This window comes from Varroa jacobsoni, unplaced genomic scaffold (genome assembly GCF_002532875.2).
Source record: "Varroa jacobsoni isolate VJ856 unplaced genomic scaffold, vjacob_1.0 scaffold_240, whole genome shotgun sequence".
Lineage (NCBI taxonomy): Eukaryota > Metazoa > Arthropoda > Arachnida > Mesostigmata > Varroidae > Varroa > Varroa jacobsoni.
This window is the reverse complement of record NW_019213142.1, coordinates 84,637-105,344: the sequence shown is the minus strand read 5'-3', so window position 1 is coordinate 105,344 and position 20,708 is coordinate 84,637. Positions and strand designations below refer to the sequence as shown.

Below are 20,708 nucleotides of genomic sequence, written 5' to 3'. Positions count from 1 at the left end.
ATAATGCTTGCAGCAATATCCGATATATATCAAACGATAGTAACGACTTAACTTTTAATGTTAAAAACACTTCAATTAATTTCCAGAAATTGACGTTTTCATTCCCTTCAAAAATATTCCTAGATTTCTAATATCAAATGATAACCAACGTAAGATCTAAGTTTTTTCAAAGGTATTTATTCAAGTTATATTTTCCAAAATTAATTATTGAAGTTAGATGTAATTTATTTCCATAAAAAACTTTATTATTTTGTGTCTAGCTGTTTTCTGCGCAAGTCAAACTCCAACTTAGAAATACAACCGATAATGAGATTGGACGGTACAACTACTTCCTGCTACAGGGGCACCCATCTGGTTGAAAACAGCTTCAAAATGACCATAACAAAAAACAGCTGAATATAATTGCAAAAATTATTCTTTATTACAAACTTTATTCCTTTGCGATTATACGTAAATACAATATCAGTAGGTTTCCTAGACTTTATTCATGATGCTTATTCGCTTAATCCATATTTTGGCTACTTTTGCATACGTCTGGTCCTATCTCTGAAATGGCGAGACAGACATTTTTCTTAGTTATTGTCGTAGATCGAGAACCCCGGGCTAAAGATGAAAGAAATCAAGACTCTAAAAATATGCGTGTCCAGCATGTGAGGGGGAGACGTAATTGGCCTCTTTTTGCGATGAAATTGAACTCTGTTCGCTACCAGGAGATAATCTCAAGTTTTCTTGTACTCCAATACGTTGGAAAAGGTTTGCGAAACACGTGCTTTTAGCAGGATTATCTACTCATCCGCACTGATAACGTTATTGCGCTGTTAAAGGTTTACTTCAGTGAGCGGCTGATTTTCAGATGGGGTGACGCTGATTGGCCCCGCAGATCTTGTGATATAACTACACTCGATTTCCTTTTATGAGGGTACTTAAAAAGCAACGCGTGTGATGACAATTTATAGGTGGTAAAAAAAACTTGAGAAATATATCCGTGCCGCCATTTCAAAGGCAGAGCCAAATGTATGTATAAAAAAAATGGCGAAGAACAGAGTTAAGCAAATAACTGCTATGAAGAGAGCCGTGGGAGCCCACCTTATGGGTGTTATGTTTAAATAAAGTTTTAAAGTTTGTAGAGAAAACAGACTTATGTGAACACATCTAATTGCTTTTTTCGGCGTAATTTGGCACTTGTTCCTGACCTGATGGTCTTTCTTTTATTGTGTAATTTCTTGTTACTGGTATTCATGTATTCCTAATGTAAACAGTTAACAATAGCTCGAGGCAATATCTAGTTTCTGGTGGAAGTTTCGTCTCTCAAAAGAATTATTATGCTCATAATTAGTTATCAATGATAGACCCCGCTAGTAAAACTCGCATCAGTCTCATGTACTATTGGACATTGACGCCCAAGTAAGCTTTCTAATTAAGAATTATTATTACCTGACAAAGTCTGAGTACTCTGGATTAATGGGAACATCATAGAAATGACTTTTCGACTTTTGACTAAGATCGACAAATAACAATGAATAAATTTATATATAATATTCAGAAATAAAATCGATGAGTTCTTATCTAGTGTTGTCAATGTGGCGCGCAATGCAGTGTTCGCATACGGGCCGAAATACAAGACAAGGATGAAATGAATTGTCGTGGTTTCTATAAAAGATCATATGATAGCATCAAATAACAATATGATAAAATCATGACCGTTCATAGACGCAATTATTGAAAGACACACTTACTTTGATCTAGTTGAATTATCTTCCAGAAAAATGATTGCGTTCGCTATGATGAGGAATGATCTATGTATCACCGCTTTCAAGGGTATTTCGGCGCCGGCTCTGCAACTACGTTGACTTTTATTCCGAAAAGTAATTTTACCTAGATGAACCATGGCCAAAACAAAGGGCTTAAGCTAACATTACGATGATAAACACTTAGTTCAACTATCTACCAACGATTTCACTCTTCCAGCGTAACTTGAACTTTCCTAAGAAAAGAGAAACTCAAATGATAAACCGAAACACTAATCTAACACGTTTGTGCTAGTACATTGTTAAAGTGAGTTTATATTCATTGAAGTTACGTCTCGCGAATTTAAGAGCCATATTTCACGAGAACAAATTGTTCTGGCTCAGACTGCGGGCTCTCTATGGTCGTTACGATAAGCCCGATAACAAATATTCATGTAATGTGCCTTATCACGAAATCTAAGCAGTCTAAAGTGCACATTGTGGTTTATCTTAAGATGTAATTGAGATATGGGCTGAACGAATAGCCCAGTTCTGAACAAACTGATCGTTAAATGATATATGATTAGCAGTCGGCAATCTTCTCTGATACATATTGTATCGAACACCCTGGAAATACAGAAACGACGGCACTTCGAATGAAATAGACTTCTGTAGAGAAGTCCCTTTCGGTGATATCTGGACGAAAGGCGTCATTCAAGTTGTTCGCATGAACACCTGCATGAGAAGCTCATAGGTTGCTCCGTTCCCTCACTGTACTCACCAGAACGCCATTTTGGATGGCGTTCCTCAAAAATCAACATATGCACACGTAACGAATAGGTACTCACTAAATTTTCTTTCAACCTCAATCATAATATAATTCATGTACCATGTTATAATGCAAAGATCCGCCGGTAGCTTAAGCCGCACCATTGAAAACCCAGTAGGAGTTGTTGATGAGTTTGTCGTATGCACACTTAGGCGCAACTCCACTACTAAATGGTTTCTGCACATGTTCATTGACCTATAGGTGTTTTTTTTTTTAACAAAAGGTTGTTTGGAATCCAAGATTCTCGTAGCCTGAACCCGAAATGAATTTTTCTCAGCATACAGAGCTAAATTATAAGTTCCTTCTAATTTAGCTCTGTATGCTGAGGTATATGGATCTTAAAACAGCTATCGTAGGAGCAAAAAATGGAACATTAAAAAAATACAGGTCATTACCTATGAATTAAGATACTTAGAATCGATGCATTTCGTCCTTGATGAACACTTTAAATAGTGGAACTACTACGAGCCTTGCATCGGCTACCTAAGGCTCTATACGTGAAGCTCCTCTACTTTCTCATATTGATTGAGACGTAATTTTTGCATAGATCCATTCTGTCGTTTAAAAACCTAAGGATGCTGCTTTTCTAAAAAAAAAAGTTTAAAGCTACTTTTGATTACTGTCCGCACGTGCTGCTTACCTCTAGCATTTCCATGATAACTAGACTGTTTCAAGTTTCGGATTTGGCTAGAGATATTTTAAATCCGAAGTGCATCAGGATCCGGAGGAAGCGATTAGTCGTAGTATTGGCGGCTGTGGACTTGAGTACACATCCCACCATGCTATTCGATTATTATATTATAATAAATCGTTGTCGATATATTAACACTTTTGTTAGAAATGTATATAGTGGAACTTTTAAGGACATAAACCAACATGCTGCAGTAAAAATAAAGAGAGAAATAAGAAAAAAACAAACAAATAAACCTAAAGATCATTTTTAAACGGATAATTCCAGAATGCGGTTATTTCTTATTATAGTACTCTCTCAGCCTATCGCTACCTCATCGTGTTTCGACCCAAATAACTAACTGTAAGAGTCGACATAGGGAAGTTAAAATTACAACCGTACAGTCTACGCAGGTGTAATGGAAGGTCGATGGTAAATATTCTAGATGTTATTTAGTTGTGGTTTTTTGAGCGTGGTTGCCATGATTTCCTGCTGTATTCCATGTGGTTATATGAGAGCTGGCTCCTGAATTGATTGCACTTACTTACGTCATGGTTTGGTAGAATGGTCAACAGAATATCGCTGTGTTACTCGCTTGAACCGGCAATTGTTTAATTTAAATTTTAATAAGGTATTAGGGGAAAATGTGAACGTTCACACACAGTTGCTATAACGTGACACTTTGAAGTTGAGACTAAAGTTTGGGGTAGAATAGTGCTCTTGCACAAGAATACGCAATAGTCGGTTTGAAGGAATTGATCTAAAGGTTCCTAGAATACATTAAAAATAAGTTCAATCGTTATTTGTTAGATTATGAAAAAGACGACTCCATTAAGGGTAGGCTATACGCTTAAAGGAGTCCAAAAAGGCTATAAGCAAAAGAAGACAAAAAAGGGTCCGAATATTCCGTGTTTGTGACGATCTTCATCAAAACGTCACAGAAAGTTTCCAGGGAAAACGTTTTTTTTCTTGCACTTCACACAAATTAATACAGGGATACATTCGCATCGTATTATTTTTTTGACACAGAGAGACACACATTTAGAATGTAGAGCAATTGAGTGTGGCTTCTACAAACATTGCCCTTTGTTCCTTCCTACTTACTTGTTTAATTTAAAAATTTAATTTTTATACTTTCGTTACTTTATAAGCACTTCATTAACAATTTTCTAAGGATGCCTATAGAGTATCTGTAAATACTTGTTCGCTTTATGTCATATAATAGAAATTTGTTTTTATTGCGTTCGTAGTAGACGTATATTGAATTATGAAATTTCAATAGCTTCTAAACGTTATAATTTTAGATCTTGACGAATTTTAGATTTCTCTATCATCTATAATTTTTTTTTTCGTATTGATGGTTTAGAAGTAGTACGGCCATCTGTCCTACTTTTCTCTCCGACAATGTGGAAACATTTTGACATATAATGAAAAGCTATAAACAAGATACTTGATTCCTGACAAGTATAGTTTGTATAGGTCTGATATCAAGAGTTAAAGGTTCTGATATTTTATGATTGTCGTGCAGTCCTTAAAATGAACTTATGTCAAAAAACACGCAAAGTTGCTTCATATTCATGAAAAAAGATTTCACAGGACGAGAATGGTCTGTAGTTGTATATGCACCACTCAATAAAAAAGTAGCAAGCACTTTTGAAAAATTCGCAAATATCTTGCACAAAAATGCTCTTCTGAGCCAGCTTTTTCCCCACGGAATATACTAATAAATCAATCAACATTCATATTTTCAAATACATCTTCGTGCATGAACGCATTATTAGATTACATCGGTCCTACCCTGCGCGAGTAAGCGCACAGGCCTTCAATAGCTTTTCTTCACGTTGAAAAAACGTGGCTATGACATGGTGAACCATGGTCTAGCAGCGATACCGCCTTAGGTGGAAATAAACTAAGTGACGAAGGCAGGGAATGCCACGAGGACGAGCAGTAGCATATAAGCGCATAATTGATTCGCTAGTGGTCGATAGGACACATCTCAATGTCGGAGATAGCCAGCCCGAAGCACCGATCGCTTCAGCTAGTCGTCAGCAGTTATAGTGGGGCTTGTTGGATACGCGAGATGAAACGAACCCTGGTGGGTGGAACCCTTGAAGAGCTCGAAAGCTGGGAGACAAGTGTCGTTCAGTCGTTTGTTGATGCCTGTTAACTGTCAGCCTCATCAAAGGACGAAACTATCAGTCTGTAGCTGACACCCCTTAATGTTTGCCCCTAAGATAACCGATATCTCCTCGACGCAAGCAAGCTTAAAAGAATGAGAGGCAATAATTACTATGCTGTTGTAGGCGAAAGCGTCAGGGTACAGCGTAGATAATGATAGCAAAAAATAATAGTATATTGATTAAGCGAAAAAATATGGACACCTAACTTGGTGTACCGATATAATATATTCCTCCTCATTTGACAAATAACGCAACGAAATAACAAGTAACAGAAGGCGTGCAGTTTCTGAGATGCCTTCAACATTGCCAATAGATGTTGACTGCGACAATATGAATGAGCCCTAGTCCGTTTGAGAATGTGACCATTATTACTGTGTTATTTGTACGGTACGCTAATAAATAGGTGTATCCTGAGGTGGTCCTTCATTTTGTGAAGTCCAGCAGGCTCCAAGCACAATTATCAGCTGCTAAGTTGAGAGAGAATACTACATTTATGGACCGGAAAGAGAAATGGATGCATTATTGATGTACTATTGTCGGCAAACAGTTACTCTATTCAATGAAGCTAAATGTGCAAATACCTAGTAATTAATGTACCGTATCCTTCAAGTGTAAATTAGATAGAAAAAAAGACAATCTATTTTATTTTTATTGCGCATCGGGATGTTGCAACAAACCACTAATTGATGCAAGTATTTCCATATTAAAAGCATTTTGACAATGCAGTAATAAAAATGCATTTACCGAAGCAAAAAAAAAGTTAGGAGAAACGCTTACTGTACTCAATTGTATGTGAATTAATCCCTTTCTTTTTCGGCCTATCCGTGTTTGCGGGTAGACAGGCAGCAAACGCCGGAGCAGGCATTTGCTGAGCCGATATACAAACAAGTTAAAAGATAACAACAGCAACGAGCCATTTTCAACGACTACTTCTGAGAAACCTTAGCGGGCGCTGCGGACAATTTTCGCGGAGAGCGACTGAGCGATTACGATTATTTTGCTTTTACAATGGCTTCTATCTGCCTTCATCAAGGCTTTTCCTTTGTGCAATGGTTGTTTTCTTTAGATTTGGTCTAATAATATTGAGCTCGTGATCAGGCTATGCTGGGTTGCTCAATGGCGCCAGCTGCCATGTCAGCGGGTGTCAGCTCCAAAGAAGAAGGGATTTCATGACAAGGCGAACAAAAAGCTGAATTTTTTCTTTGTTTATAGAAAGCTCTGTTTTTGTCCATGGAAACCAGGCCTAAAGTTGGCCCATGAAAACGACCCTCCAAGAGGTAATGTAATGCCGGAGGATTATGCGGTAAAAAGCAGACGGTATGCATCTGAAAGAGTGTACTGCACGGAAGCGATCGTACATTATTTAGGAACTGTGCTGCGAAGAAGTCCAATTACCTTTTTAAGACAGTCGAAGGATTTGGCTGAAGGGTCGGTTAAAGCCCTTGGACAGGAGGTCTGAGGGTTTCAAACTGCGGAAACTCACTGACAACGACAGCATCGTGGATAATGAAAATCCAACGTGAGACCAGAAACGTTTGCTCGATACGCGCCCATTTAACTGAGGTAGCATACGAATCTATCGCTGGATTGCACAGGACACTGTGGCGGTAACGGGGTGGCGAGACAACCAAACTTGAGTTTCGGGTTCAAAACAAACACGTGGTGATTTTATTAAATTAAGAAAGTTCTAAACGTTGGACTGGGATTAATATCATCGCTCATTTTACTCTCGACATACCTAGAACTGATTTTCGCATTTCTTTATGGTAAAAGACAGCTTAGGACTATATACATATACTGATTAGTCGATATGCACATCTTTTAAAAGACCTTAAACCATACCAAAATAGAATTTTGTTTGCCGATAAATATTCAAAACGTGTTCGTACGAAGTGGCGACACACACAGTTTTCTATTAGGATGTCACTTTGAACTATGTTTGTATTGGAAAACACTCGACAAGTTACGCAGGCTAGATTCAACGTGCACTACTACAGCTACTAAATCTTTACGATTACTAGGCTATTTTGGAAACCCGTCTTATTGTTCCTGTTAGCAAGACGTCCTGATACGACGTTCGCATTCAGCGGCTTCTACCCAACGTAGACACGTGCGCATGGCACTTTCAGACAATCGATCCGAAAGACAGACAACCTGACGCATCCACGCTGACGGCGTCGTTCATTCTCATACTGATGGCATTGTCATTGCTTGTTAGCACTACTGCTTGCAACACTTAGATACATCGTTGTTGTGGCTGCTGATTAATTGCGAGGCGGTAACAAAGTGAAAGTTTTGAACTAACCTTCTCATCCTTACTCATTCGCTGCTGAGACTTGAGACAGGCATGTCGCTGGCGATGCGACGGACGGCAGACAAAAGAATACAGCTTTCAAAGGGTCGCTGTCACGTCAAGTTACAGCGATAGAATGAAAGTGTCTGAATCTAAGCCTCGAATAGTAGTACACGCATTCAAAAGCCTCAAAAAACTAGTGAAGAAGGAAAAACAAATCGAGGGAGTGACAGATTAGCTGGTATGAAGTGCTTCCGCAAATATGCAACGAAAACGATATATGGTGTATGTCGTTTTTGGAGTCGGAGGTGTTTTAAAAATATACAATTTGCTTCGAAAAAATACGGCAACCAGCAGTAATAATTAAAAGAAAACTCCAAGTGGGCCTGGGGGCAATGGACAGAGTTTTGTGATGATTAGAAAATTCAGCTATTTAAAGAGTAAAAAAGGAGGAGCAAGCTCATAGAGTTGCGGAACCTTTTAAACGCTTTTAAAACTACTACAAAGCCTTTAAAAAAACGCAAACATACGTTGTCTTTTGAACCTAACGCATCTGTGCCGCCATGTTGTTACCCATTTCTAACAGCATAAACTTGCGTAACTTATTGAAGACCCTGTATACCACGTACAGAGTATATATTTCTCCGGATTGTAAATGTGTGGTTCCAGCAAACTCTTACGGCTATCGATCTGGGTAACGCATATTCCTTGCACAGGATCCGCATTTTCAAAAAGCCATAAGAAATTAATGGCTAACCGGAGAAAGAGTAATAGGAGTTAGATAAGTAAAAAAAAAATGCTGTTTTCAAAGATACAAGGCTAACCGAAAAGGTAAATGTTCTATAAGTCAATATGGGATAGCATCAAATGATCTCGAATGTCTGGCCAGATGCTTTAACCATAATAAAGCTTAGACACTTTAATAATATTATATCTTAAGCGGCCATATTTTTTTAAACGACTGTATGTGGATATTCGAAACCACATGCTTTTACCGAAAGTGAGCTTCACACGATCAATATATGTTCTTATAAACTGTTCGGTTTTAGAGCGCTTACAGCTAGATGTGAAAGAGTGCCTTGTGTGGTACATTTCAGGTTAGCCATTACGGTTATACAAAGGAGATCAACTTTGCTATAGCAAGTTCAGTTAAAATTATGCTGTTCATTAAATTAGAGGGTTTAACGAGTTTAAGTTCCACAGCGTGGAATGTCAAAACAATCTCAAAAAAAAATATAAAATGAAGGCAGCTCGAGGCTACACATATGAAGGTTCATAAAATTAAGCTTAATTAAAAAAATTAAGCTTAATATTTATTATGCTCCGTCAATGAACAGAAGCTGTACGTCTCGAATTTTAGGTTCGGCATCGCCGTCACGTATTTATCAGATGAGTGGCTCCCAGTACAAAATGAAATGTGTCTATACGCAGTGCTTAACCTAAGCTACAATGTGTCCCCAAAGCTAGTAGGCAAATATGTGGCTCACGAAGCTATTACGGGGACGATGAACAAAAGCTGACAGTTTAAAAGAAGGATGAAAATATTGCACCGAATTTTGAACAGCTCGTCGGTTTATCATTTTTTCATTAAATAACTATTTATCTAGATCACTGTCCTCCAAAAACATTTCCACGCTATTCATCGTGCCATATTCTCTAGCAAAGCCCTGATGATTAATATTCAAAATAGAAGAAGGAAATGGCAAAAATATTACTGCTTGTTAATGGCATCGCATATGGCATTAGACAAACCTAGGAGACTTTAGTCGTCCATAAACGCCGGCCGTTCCTACTACGTCATGTAGCCTTCGTGTATCCAGACCCCTTCTTCTTCAACCTTAGACTGCCCTGACTCTCTCTCTTGAAGCGTATAATTGTTATAAATTAATAAAATTAATTAATAAAAAAATTAGAGGCAGGATCACGATCCTCGTTTGGCGACGACAAAATTAAAATCGTTTAATTAACAAGAACAGACGAAGGATGGTGCTCCTCTAGAAAACGTTAAACTCAGACAAAGAGGATTCTCAAAACATAATCGTAAGTAGGAGGAACGGGTCACTTTCGATATGCCGTTTTGCTTGAGAGACACCACGGAAAATCTGACGTATCCGTGATCACCCACTACGCTGCTTTCTTGTTGATGTTAGTTTTCATCCCAGCTATAAGGCTGGGCTAGCTCAGTCAAAATGTATTTTTCCTACTGTCTTCACCCATTGAGGAGACCTAGTTACTATAGAACATATACTGACATGCCCTTTATGGATATGTCACAGATATGATCATAAATCATAGACGATCTATAATACCAAACGTTTAGTTCCTCAACAAGAATGGCTTATTTTTAGCATGTCTTCAGTTGATTAGTGGACATGAAGGCGAAGATGGTAAATATTTACTTGTAGCATTGTGGGATGTTGAGACGTTCATACTTTAGAAATTTACAATTATCTATGTAAATAGACATATAGAAACAGTATTTCTTTCCTGTTAATATGTTACCAATGTGAGATTCTTTATCAGAAAACCCGACAAGGGACGTATTTAACGCTATTCCAGCTTCGTAAAGCTTTAACTATCCTAATTCGACTTAAAAATAGACTGTTGTTTATTCAATGCTAAGGTAAGCTGCTCGCAACGTAAGACAGAATAGTCACACACTACTAAAGACATGTGCTTTCACTGTTACCTACTGTTAAGCACAACTTCGCAACCGGCTGCGGATTGCCAGGCAGGAAAATGCATAATGGAAACGCATTTGCTTCACTAGTTAAAGCAAGGAGTTAACTGTCTAGGTCCTCTTGTTAACGAACCCAACTAGCTAATCACACGTGGTTTGTCAGCACGCCATAATATATTTTGTTGTGAAATCCTACGGATTTAAAAAGATGCCTGAAGTTGTTTTGTTCCATCTAGCTTTTACGTTGTCTGAAACCTCCTTTAAAGCAAAACATTTTTCAGGTATTTGGTGACCCTGCTAGTAACACTGAACGTTGCCAACTGCTGTATCCATACTAATTGGAAACAAATCGTTTTATCAATCATTTCTGTTTCAGCGGCGACTTCTCGAGTTATAACTGCCTGCTATAGTTATAGAGAAGGAGACAAAGCATCCTATAATTGTACCGAGCGGAAAGCCACATCTCAAACCGATATGTACGAAAACGAGCTAAAAAATCTTAGACCTCGTTTCCAATCTCTGCGGCAATCATGTCATTCAGTCCCTTTCCCCTGCTCGAAATAATATTCATATCACTATATGACATTTTAGGCGAACAGTGCTTTGGTGAGGCGCTTCCATTCATCCTTCAGTGGGATGACAGCATGTACGTCAGCTTGGCCATAAACTACGGGACTCTTTATCCCTTCGGAATAAAAAATCAATTCCCTTCTTAAACTATTGTTTTTTTTTATAATCAATTTATTCCAGCCAAAGGTGATTTCTAAAAAACTAAACTGGTCTGTCGGCCTTTTTCGTTTAGGTGCTTCCAATCAAGTAAATGGCATTGTGGTCTTCTATGTTTAGAAACGTATGTACGCAATGGTCATCAGCTTAATTAAGCCTATAACTTAGTACAGAAGTAGAAGCATAGCTCGAATTTGGAAGTGTCTTTAACGTTGTTTGCCAAATTGCTATGAATTGTGGTCTGTACTTGATGATGGAAACGATCAACCTATAATACCTTCCTAATTCAAACTTATTATTGATGCAATTGAGTTACCGTACTCTACTCTACCGAGCTTGAATGTGCCAGTTAATAAAAATAAAAAACCTGGTACCTTGGTGATACAGTGTCTGTGTTAAGCTTAAGAGTGCGTGGGGTGTTCTAGGTTCGAAACTGGGTGTACACGCACTTCTGAAAACTACCCGCCTAAACAAATGCCCTAAGGTAAAAGCTTTTGAAAATATGACATGGGTCCCCTTCAACGTCCTTACGACAACCAACGGATTAAGCATGATCAGCATTCAAATAAAAGAATGTTAATTCTTAGTTGATAACGACTACTAGCTTTTGTAGTAATGTAGCGCCATAGTTGCCTGTTTGAAAATAAATAAGTAAAACAATAGACTGCAAGTATGGAAATACACTTCATTTGGGTAAAAAAGATATCTTTATTCAATGCTATTTACTCACCTAACCTTTTGCCTGCAGACAATAATAGCGCAGCGGAAGGTGCGCCATCTCAAGGGTTTCTCGATGTTCCACTGTCAGAAAGAGCACATATATGATTTGTCTGTGTAAGAACTACTCCCTATTGTAGATATCAGGGCGAATGAGCTTGAAACGAATTATTGAATAATATTATATATATATTAATATAATTATTGAATATTCCTGCATTTGTTTTTATAACAATAATTCCAGGTGAGGCTTTCCAAAATGTAGAGGTTAGATTTAAAAAGAAACAGCAGATCAACTAAAGAGCATGAAAACAATGCTCATCTTTTTTTATTGTCAACAATATTTGTACTTCAAATGTAAGCACGAAAGTAGGGACCTAGAATAATAACATAAACGGCAATCGATTTGAGTGCCGAAAGCGAGGCAGCTCGTAACTGCAACCTGCGTAGTTTAAAATCGATGCATTTTCGACCGTTCCGTCGAGCACTCATCGCTAACTTTAACTCTATGTTGTTTTCATTTGTTCGTTGGTGCTCGCTCCGCTGTGCCACTCAGTTCGAAGTGGTGTCCTGTTTGGGATAGCAAAAGATTTTCTAAAGCTCGACGAACGTAGATTATGGACACGATATGTAGATGCAATGCGGCGTACCCACTCCGCACTAACTTTTCTTTCCACTCCTCTACTCTCTCCTGTTCCTGGTGAAAGCAGTCACTACTACTGGCACTACTAATGTTTTTTGCACGGCAGCTGGTCAGGGACCCACACGTTTCGAGGGCATTCAGCCCCCTCCGAAAACAGAGCATTTCGGGCTAGTTCATGCAAAAAAACACTAAATTACTTTTTAATCCCCTTCTCTTAAAAAGGTGGGACCTGGGACGGCAAATCCAGTAGTAAAAGGAGCTCCTGAGTAGAGACCCATTTATTTTTCCCTCTCAACATATATATATATATATTCAGTTTGACACACGCTCTCGGGTAGGCTGCTCCTTCCGCACACACACACACGGCTCTAAGCACACACCCACAGGACGCTCATAGAATTTAAGTAACTAATACCGCAGCAATGTTCTCTCTTCATCATGTTGCGTATTCAACGCAGACCTCACTAAACCCCGGCCCGAACTGTAGAATTTGCCAGATAGCGGCTCCTGGATGTTGGGTTAGTCCATCGTTTTTGCCATAGGCTCTTTGCTCGGCGAGGGTTTCAGAGACATAATTGCCTTGGCCGCCGGCTGTCCTGCTTTACCCTTGATGTGCGTCTTTTTGCTAGATTTATCTGCAAAATAATTACCTTGCAAACGCCAGAGCTGTCTACTATTAACGTGTGCGCACGAGTACATCTCAAGGTGGATTGAAAAGATCTAGCAACGAGAGATAAGAAATGGGCGTTCTGTCAAACCGATGATTTGAGTGAGTGATCAATCTACAGGTCGTAACATAAATACGAGACGGAACTATGCTTACAAAACAAAAATAGATCTATATTTCAGTGTAGTTTAATTGAAAACAAAAACATACGAGCGTTAGAAAAGAAAGTGCCATATACGCGTATTTTTCACTGTTACATAACGTCTTGCGTTTTGTGGCTACGCAACTCATAGGACTATTCTTATAAGTCCACTTATCTTAGTATAGCTTGCAATATAGAATCTTAGGGTGAAGAAACTTCCTACTTGACGACTATCATCATTGAGATGATCGATGGCTAATAATTAACTATATTTTAATTTAAAGAAAACTGCTGCATAATGAGAATGTACAGTACCAAAAGAACATGAATATGAACTTACGTATGCAAAGTAACGCTTTATATATTCAGTTTGAAATACTTAATGAAGAAATGAAGTACTTCACAGAATCTACACTGCTGTAGATTCTGTGAAGCACTTAATTTTTCCGTGACGTGCTATACGGCCTGTTTCCATTTTAATGTATCTGCCATCCTGAGTGGATGTTAGCTTTACATGAGTAATTCAGACGTTTTTTTTTTCGTATTTAGTGGAGCAAGCGATAGCAAAACGAAGAATATTGTGATACGATTGTACCGAAAATATTAATAAGAATACTTTCCTTATATGCCGACCTTTGATATGTGTGAAACGCAGAACACTATTACGTCATCTGCACGAACTTTCAATCTAGGGAGTCCATCTGGAGAAAGATCAACTGGTGTTTTCTCTCAACTCCTAATATCGTCCTGTCTGTATCGATCATAAAATAAACCAGCAAACAGAAAAAAAGAGTGACGAAGAAGGTCACGAGCTTCTGTAAAGCTGAAACTGTTCTTGGGAGCTGCCGCAATGGGCACCTAATTTCGATTTGCCTGTCTATTTGTGTCTTCTTGTCTGAAGTGTTTTCGATTATGAACCACCCAAGTAATCTCTTAATGTACAAAGTTGTTCTATTCGTATTCAAGATGTTTGGTTTGATTACCAGATTAGAAAAAGTAAAAACGAACGAAAGTCCTTCCGAGTAATGTTCCTTCAACAAAGGTCGTTTTCTATTATTCTTAACACACAGAGGCGTCCCATTCGAAGTTATGCAAAGAGTCTCAAAACAGGGTGGTGAAGTACAACCTGAATCAACAATAAAATAAATTAGTAATTTTCTTGACCTTTCGTGGGAGAGTGACCAACCAGATAGGTCAAATGGCTTTGTTGTTCCACTTCTTTATACTCGGACATTTGAACCAATCTGGGGTATAGCTTTCCACGTGTGGCTTAAAGACCGTACAACAATTTTCAAACGGCAGCTGAAACCGCAGTGGATCGGCTAACAGTTAGATCGATGTACTAGCAGCAGCTAAGGAGAATTCACCCCGCTAATGTGTCTTGCAGTGGCCTTTGTACTGAATTCTCTTCATGGTATCGTCTTCCGCTTTTCCGCACCGCCTTATACGAACTCCTCTACAAGCTCGTTAGCTATATCCAGATGAGCACTAAGGGAAGACAAGAAAAAAGGCACAGGCAGTCGATGAGTAACGATGAGCGAGAGAGGCTACTCACTAAAAGAAAATGTAATAGAGTGAAAAAGAAATTTAATCTGTTTGGAGACCACCGTTGTTGACGGTACGAGATAGTACGGGGTTAGAGGGGACGTTCTGCGCTGGGCCGCAGGGCTTTAACTGGATGGCGGCTCGTAGTTATCTCAAGGGAACAGACCTACTTCCTCTTCGGTCGAAATAAAGCGCCAAGAGCGGAAACAGCGGCAGCAATATCAATAGTGTTTTTATTGAATTTTGATTCAGTGCAGATCATCGCCATTGGAAAAACTCTTCGTGCTTTTTAAAACATTATCTACGGGTCCGAATGCTTCTTGCCGGTCTGTAAGATCTCTAAAGACCAGATTTAACTGGAGTATGTTACACCGAAACCTGCTGTATTTTATTTTTCTCACTCGATGTCTTGAGTACTTACTTACGTGCCGTTTATATGTTTTCAGTTTTGAGATTTGAGGTTTTTACACTCCGCCGACTGCTCCGATAACTGTGGATGTTAGTAAATCATGCATATATATATATATATGCATGCATATTCAATAGGTCTACAAATGTCAATATATATATATATATATATATATATATATATATATGTAGACTTGTTGAATCAAATATTGCCTTTAAAGGTTTGTGCATTTATCTTAATGAAGTCCTGCGGATTCTAAAATATTGGCAAGTAGAGGTTGTAGGTTTTTTAAGTGTACTTCAATGCCGTAATATTTTGCTAGTGATACGATTATTCGGTACGCAAGGCGGACCTTAAAACTTAGGACAAAAACGAAAAGAATTTACCGTTTATGTTTATATTTGTGGTGAAGTCCGTGTACAGTATTAAACAAATTTGCACCTATCAGTGTGCATACCTATTCTACTAGAAATTCAATATGTATCCACCCTTCAAGTGAAATGCTATTTAATTACTTAATTAGTCAATACCAGTAAACTGCACATGGTGACTACTTCGATAAACCTTGTCAGCACCTTACAAATAGAAATACCGATCAGTGACATGATTCTCTATAGGTATAAGGACAATGTTAAAGGAGCAAGATTCTTGTCGTTTAGACCCTTTCAAGTTGTCGTTTACAAGGGTGTCATCTTGAGTTGACAGTGTCCTCCAATAGTTCTATTCCTTCGATTTTTTTTTTTATATTGGATGTGTTCTCGCCATGACGCCCATCTTTAACCTAAGCTCGCTAGAGCTGATGGGCAAAGAGCCGGGAAAATCTCGGGTTCTAGAGAATAGCTGGGGTGTTGGAAATTAAACACCTTCTAAAGTCTTTGCCGGATTGAGGCGAGACTAAGCAAGCTAAATAAACTAAGAAGTCTTAAGATGATTCCTTGTGCTACAGGGAGCTCCAAGGCACATATTCGTTGTGCATTAGGATTAACGTACATTTGAATAGAACAGCAGTACTCACTTGACTGCATAGTGCAGACAGACGATTGTGAAGCTAGAATATAATCTCTACCTGCGAAAGTGGCAATAATTCAACTCGACAACAATGTAAATAGACTAAGATGGAGGCACATACAAATAGGTTTTGTTTTAACTTCAGGTAGTTAGACCTTCGAGGATGTTGAACATCTCTCCAGCTGAAGTGCTCTCTTCATTATAGCAATTAGTGAATATTTACAACAGAGCTCGGTCACCTACGAAAAAATGTGTAAAAATTAAAAATGAATTTCTAGTAAACCCAAATTCCCCCCAAAATTTATTGACAGCTATTAAATCATCTTTCATCTGAAGAAAACTCCCGACAGTAAATATATTTCATCATTCTATCATGATATATGCATTTCGAAATAGGTCATACATATATGTCCACACATATATCCGTATGTATATGCGGAAACCGTAATCCCTAGACGTAAATCCTGACACAGAATATAAAAACATGTAGAGAGTTCAATTGTTCTATACTCTATTTTCTAAGTAGCAAATTCACCATACTGAATCAGCTTTGAGCGAGTTTATATTGGGAGTTACTAGTCCAGCTATATGACGGACTCCAGTATAATTTTACAGTAAACTGAGATTAAGAATTCACCGAGGTTGACGTTGTATCTAGAAATTGGGCATAAAAGCTCAGATCACGTACCTTGCTGCTAAAAAATGTCTCAACATGTGTATCCCCTATTGTAAATCTAAATAGTAATTTATTCAACTAATTCCTGCGATGCTTATTACTAGATACAAAGATCCGAATTTTGTGAGTGAATGATTGGTATTTACATACAGTATAAATACTGTGTTTTATGTCGAGTGAAACGCACAGAGAAATTTAAGGCTATGTGATAGATACTGTTAGCCGTCAAAACAAACATTTAAAACATTCAATCAGACAACGTATGTAACGTATTTTAATCGTTAGAAAATAGATGAATGAACTCTATTTCTAGCACAGATCTATTTCTAGCGGTTGTTCCATGAGAATTTAATTTATCATTAATCCAGTCCAGCATTAATTTCGTTAGCAAATGAAGAGGAGCTGGGGGAGGTCTCTAAGAATAGTTTTTTACGAACTGTTTAATAAATAAAATTGACTGCCATGTTACATGGTTGCTAAGTTTTTCTTCGAAATATTTTTAGAATCAGTGTAACGTTTACGGGCCGTCAAAAGTTGCTGTGTGTTGTATGTAAAGACTGGAAGTACAATTCTGCTTTTGGGATGCGCGTAAAAGAACCCCCAAAAAAAGGAAGCTGAATAGCCATGGTATTCTCTGATATCATATCTCCTTTATTATGCATCAAAACAGTAAAGGTAGCCTTCTAGTCGGGAGAGAAACATTAAATTAACGATCTAATCGTAGTTATTCAGAAATTTCAAAAGTAAATAATTTATATTTAGTTATAAAAAGCACGTAATGTTCGCCAAAAGGAAACATATTTCAGCCGTTGGCAGTTTTGTTACCTTTGTGCTATCTAAACTAAGCGTTCCATAGAAAATAACATTTCCGTAAGTATACACGTATATTAAAATGCTCGTAACAACAAGTATATTTACAGATATGCATCGCTAAATCTAAATGCAGTAATATTTATAGATCTTAGAAATGCGATCGAAATTTCTTCCGGAGAAATACCAATTTGAACCCCCTGCGAAATCCAAGTAAGGATCACATACGTATTAAACATATGGGCGGAAGCTGTAGAATAATTTTTTTTAAAAATAAGCGGTCTACAAGATATTACCAATGGTTTCCGAAGGCGGACTCGAAATGTGTTAAATCATATGGAAATTTAGAGTGTAATATCATGGTGGATCAATTATGTTCATAAACTGACAATAGAATATATACGATTAATATTTTATCGTAAATATACGATGCACGTAAGATACGTATTGAACGATTTCTCATATAAAATGTTTACACATAAAAAGTAAGTTCGTTGTCCGTACCCAGCTCTTACAGTTGTTTTAACTCATTAAACAAGAAACGGAAATGTTATAAATCATGTATTCACAAATGACATCCTACCAGGACAGTTGCTTTATATTGAACGTAATTTAAAATTATGTTTGCGTGCCAGTTATTCATCGATACGGCGACTAGGACAGTCAAGTCTATGGTTGAAAAAGATCAGAGATCGCTTGTTCAGATCTCAATTACGATTTCAATACCATACAAGTCGTGTGAATCAAAAAATTTATTCAGTCGTTAGAGGAACGCAACAATTAGCACAATAAGCGCGCCAGGTCGTTGAGTTTGCTTCTAATAGAGTACTTTTCGCAGTATAAATACGATTGCCAAGGAGCCGTACCCAGTACGTTCTATAGTAAAGTCGGAACTTAATAATGGGAATTATTTAAATTGAATTAATTAAATTGAGGAAAATAATGTCCCGGTATATACAAGGACTATATGTATACATATATATATATATATATGCTTTATACCCTGCGTTCCGTTGCCTTTTGGCTTGGTCTTAACGCCATCTTGTAGCATGCAGTCAATTTCCCGTTTTTGGTCCCATCCTTACAATTAATTACATACCGACTTACTTGGTCTCTGCCCGCGGCAGCGCAAAGTTCTTGCTTAAAATTAAAGTTAAGATGCGGCTGGCGACAGGCAGCTTAGATACGAATTTATAGGTGAATAGGAATTTCCCGAAATCCCCCCCCACCCTAAATGTTTGAAATTGTGACCGGCATTTCGGTACCCAAGGTAAGATCAATTCTGGTCTCTTATTTCGAGGTTTTATTTGAAGTAAGGAAAGGACTATAAGAGTATACGTTGAGAGACTGTTTCATAAGGATTTCTTTTCAAAACGAATGTATTGATGAAGCTTAGGTTAAACATTATGTTCCGGTACAATTAAAAATTTCATTTTCCTTTAAATTAGTTCAAGATACTTTAGTCAATCTTCCTTCTTTGTAGAACTCACTTCCCGCATTATTAAATAGCACCGAGAAACATGGTCCTGCAAACAAACGACCACATTGACATTCTTTAGTGTAACTCTTTAGCGAACTTTGCATCATTAGAGGCACGTTTATATCTGTTTACGCGGAATATCACCATGATTTTTCACTCCAGGCTTTAAAGATCAAAGAGTGAACTTGATTTAGTATTGTTGCTAAGGGTGGAATAATACAAATTTTATACATTGTATGTATCCTTGAACCAAAAATCTGACGGAATTTTATTCTACTACCAGTATGAGAGAAATTACTTTATATATAGCTAAAATTATAGAAATTTTGGAATCTTAGAATTCAGTTGAAGGCGAGTATACAAGGTCAGTTAATTTTTAACATTACAAAAATTTGAAGAGGACCTGTTATCATAAAAGTAGAGAGCAAAACATCTAAATCCGAATCGCTTCTTTAGATTTGTTTTTAAGATTGTACTTGAATCAAAACAGATATTTCAACCAATTTTTTTACATGAGCGAGGAATATCATTCTTGGAAGCCATTTTTATTCAATATCTATTTCATCTACCGCGATTGCATCTTTGACTTAAGACGTTCGTTAGTAACTCTAGAAACCTTCTCTAATCTGCAAACCACTTTTTATATGTAATCGTAGCTTAAAGCTGTTAAATTTTATCTAAATACGCTCTATATGAATTGCACCTGACTTTAATCCTGAGTCGATAGCTGGCGAAAGGTCCCAAGAATACAAAAATTCAAAATGGCCAATAAGGACAAAGGGTGCAAACGTAGGAAATCACAGAAAAAGAAATCGTGAACGCTTATCTCCAAACGGTCGTCAAACGGAAAACCCAGCTGTCGAAAATGGCTCTTTGGCCGACCTCGATGAGCCTTCGAGCCTTTTCATATAAACTCTATTGAAGATCTTCTGGCTCGCCACTTGGAAATATTTCTGAGATTTTTCAAAAGCCGCATGAAATTGGCAATAGCGTGTATCGTCAATTATCGGCAAAACAGGTAGTTTGTAACCTCAGTGGGAATTTGTTCTGTGCCAACACAGTAGCCAATAGCTGACTTTTTTAAAATTTAAATTTTAAAAATGACGCTCTATTTTATGCCAGAACGAATGTGCCATTAAAATACCAAGTCAATAAGAAACCCGCCAAGGTTTGTCCGGATGCTCTGCTCTACAAATGTGTTAATTTTAAGAAAATACGAAAAACGCTCTACTTACATATTTTTAATTAAGTGGTCCGGCTACTCTTAGTGTCATTATAGTATCGACTGGTTGCTTTGAGAAATGGAAAAGTACGAGATTATTATTATTTTTTTTTTTTTTTTTCATTAAAAAACAATAGCTCGAATTAAGCATGTTTCAGTAATATAGGCGCCTTAGAAATTACATGTAGACATTATTTGACTGGTCATAATTTTCTGATTGTTCTTTCCTTTTAGTTTGTAATTGATTGAAAATATTGGATGGACTAAGATTAACTTTCCAATAA

At 37.5% G+C, this 20,708-nt stretch overlaps 1 long non-coding RNA gene across 1 annotated transcript; it reads right to left on the bottom strand.

The window, feature by feature from the left end:
- Positions 1-439: 439 nt before the first annotated feature.
- LOC111273957 (uncharacterized) lies at positions 440-7,790 on the bottom strand. Its single transcript, XR_002688131.2, has 3 exons — positions 7,712-7,790; positions 1,737-1,875; positions 440-546 (listed from the first exon to the last, which is right to left on the bottom strand). It is a non-coding gene; the product is annotated as an uncharacterized LOC111273957 (long non-coding RNA).
- Positions 7,791-20,708: the final 12,918 nt, after the last annotated feature.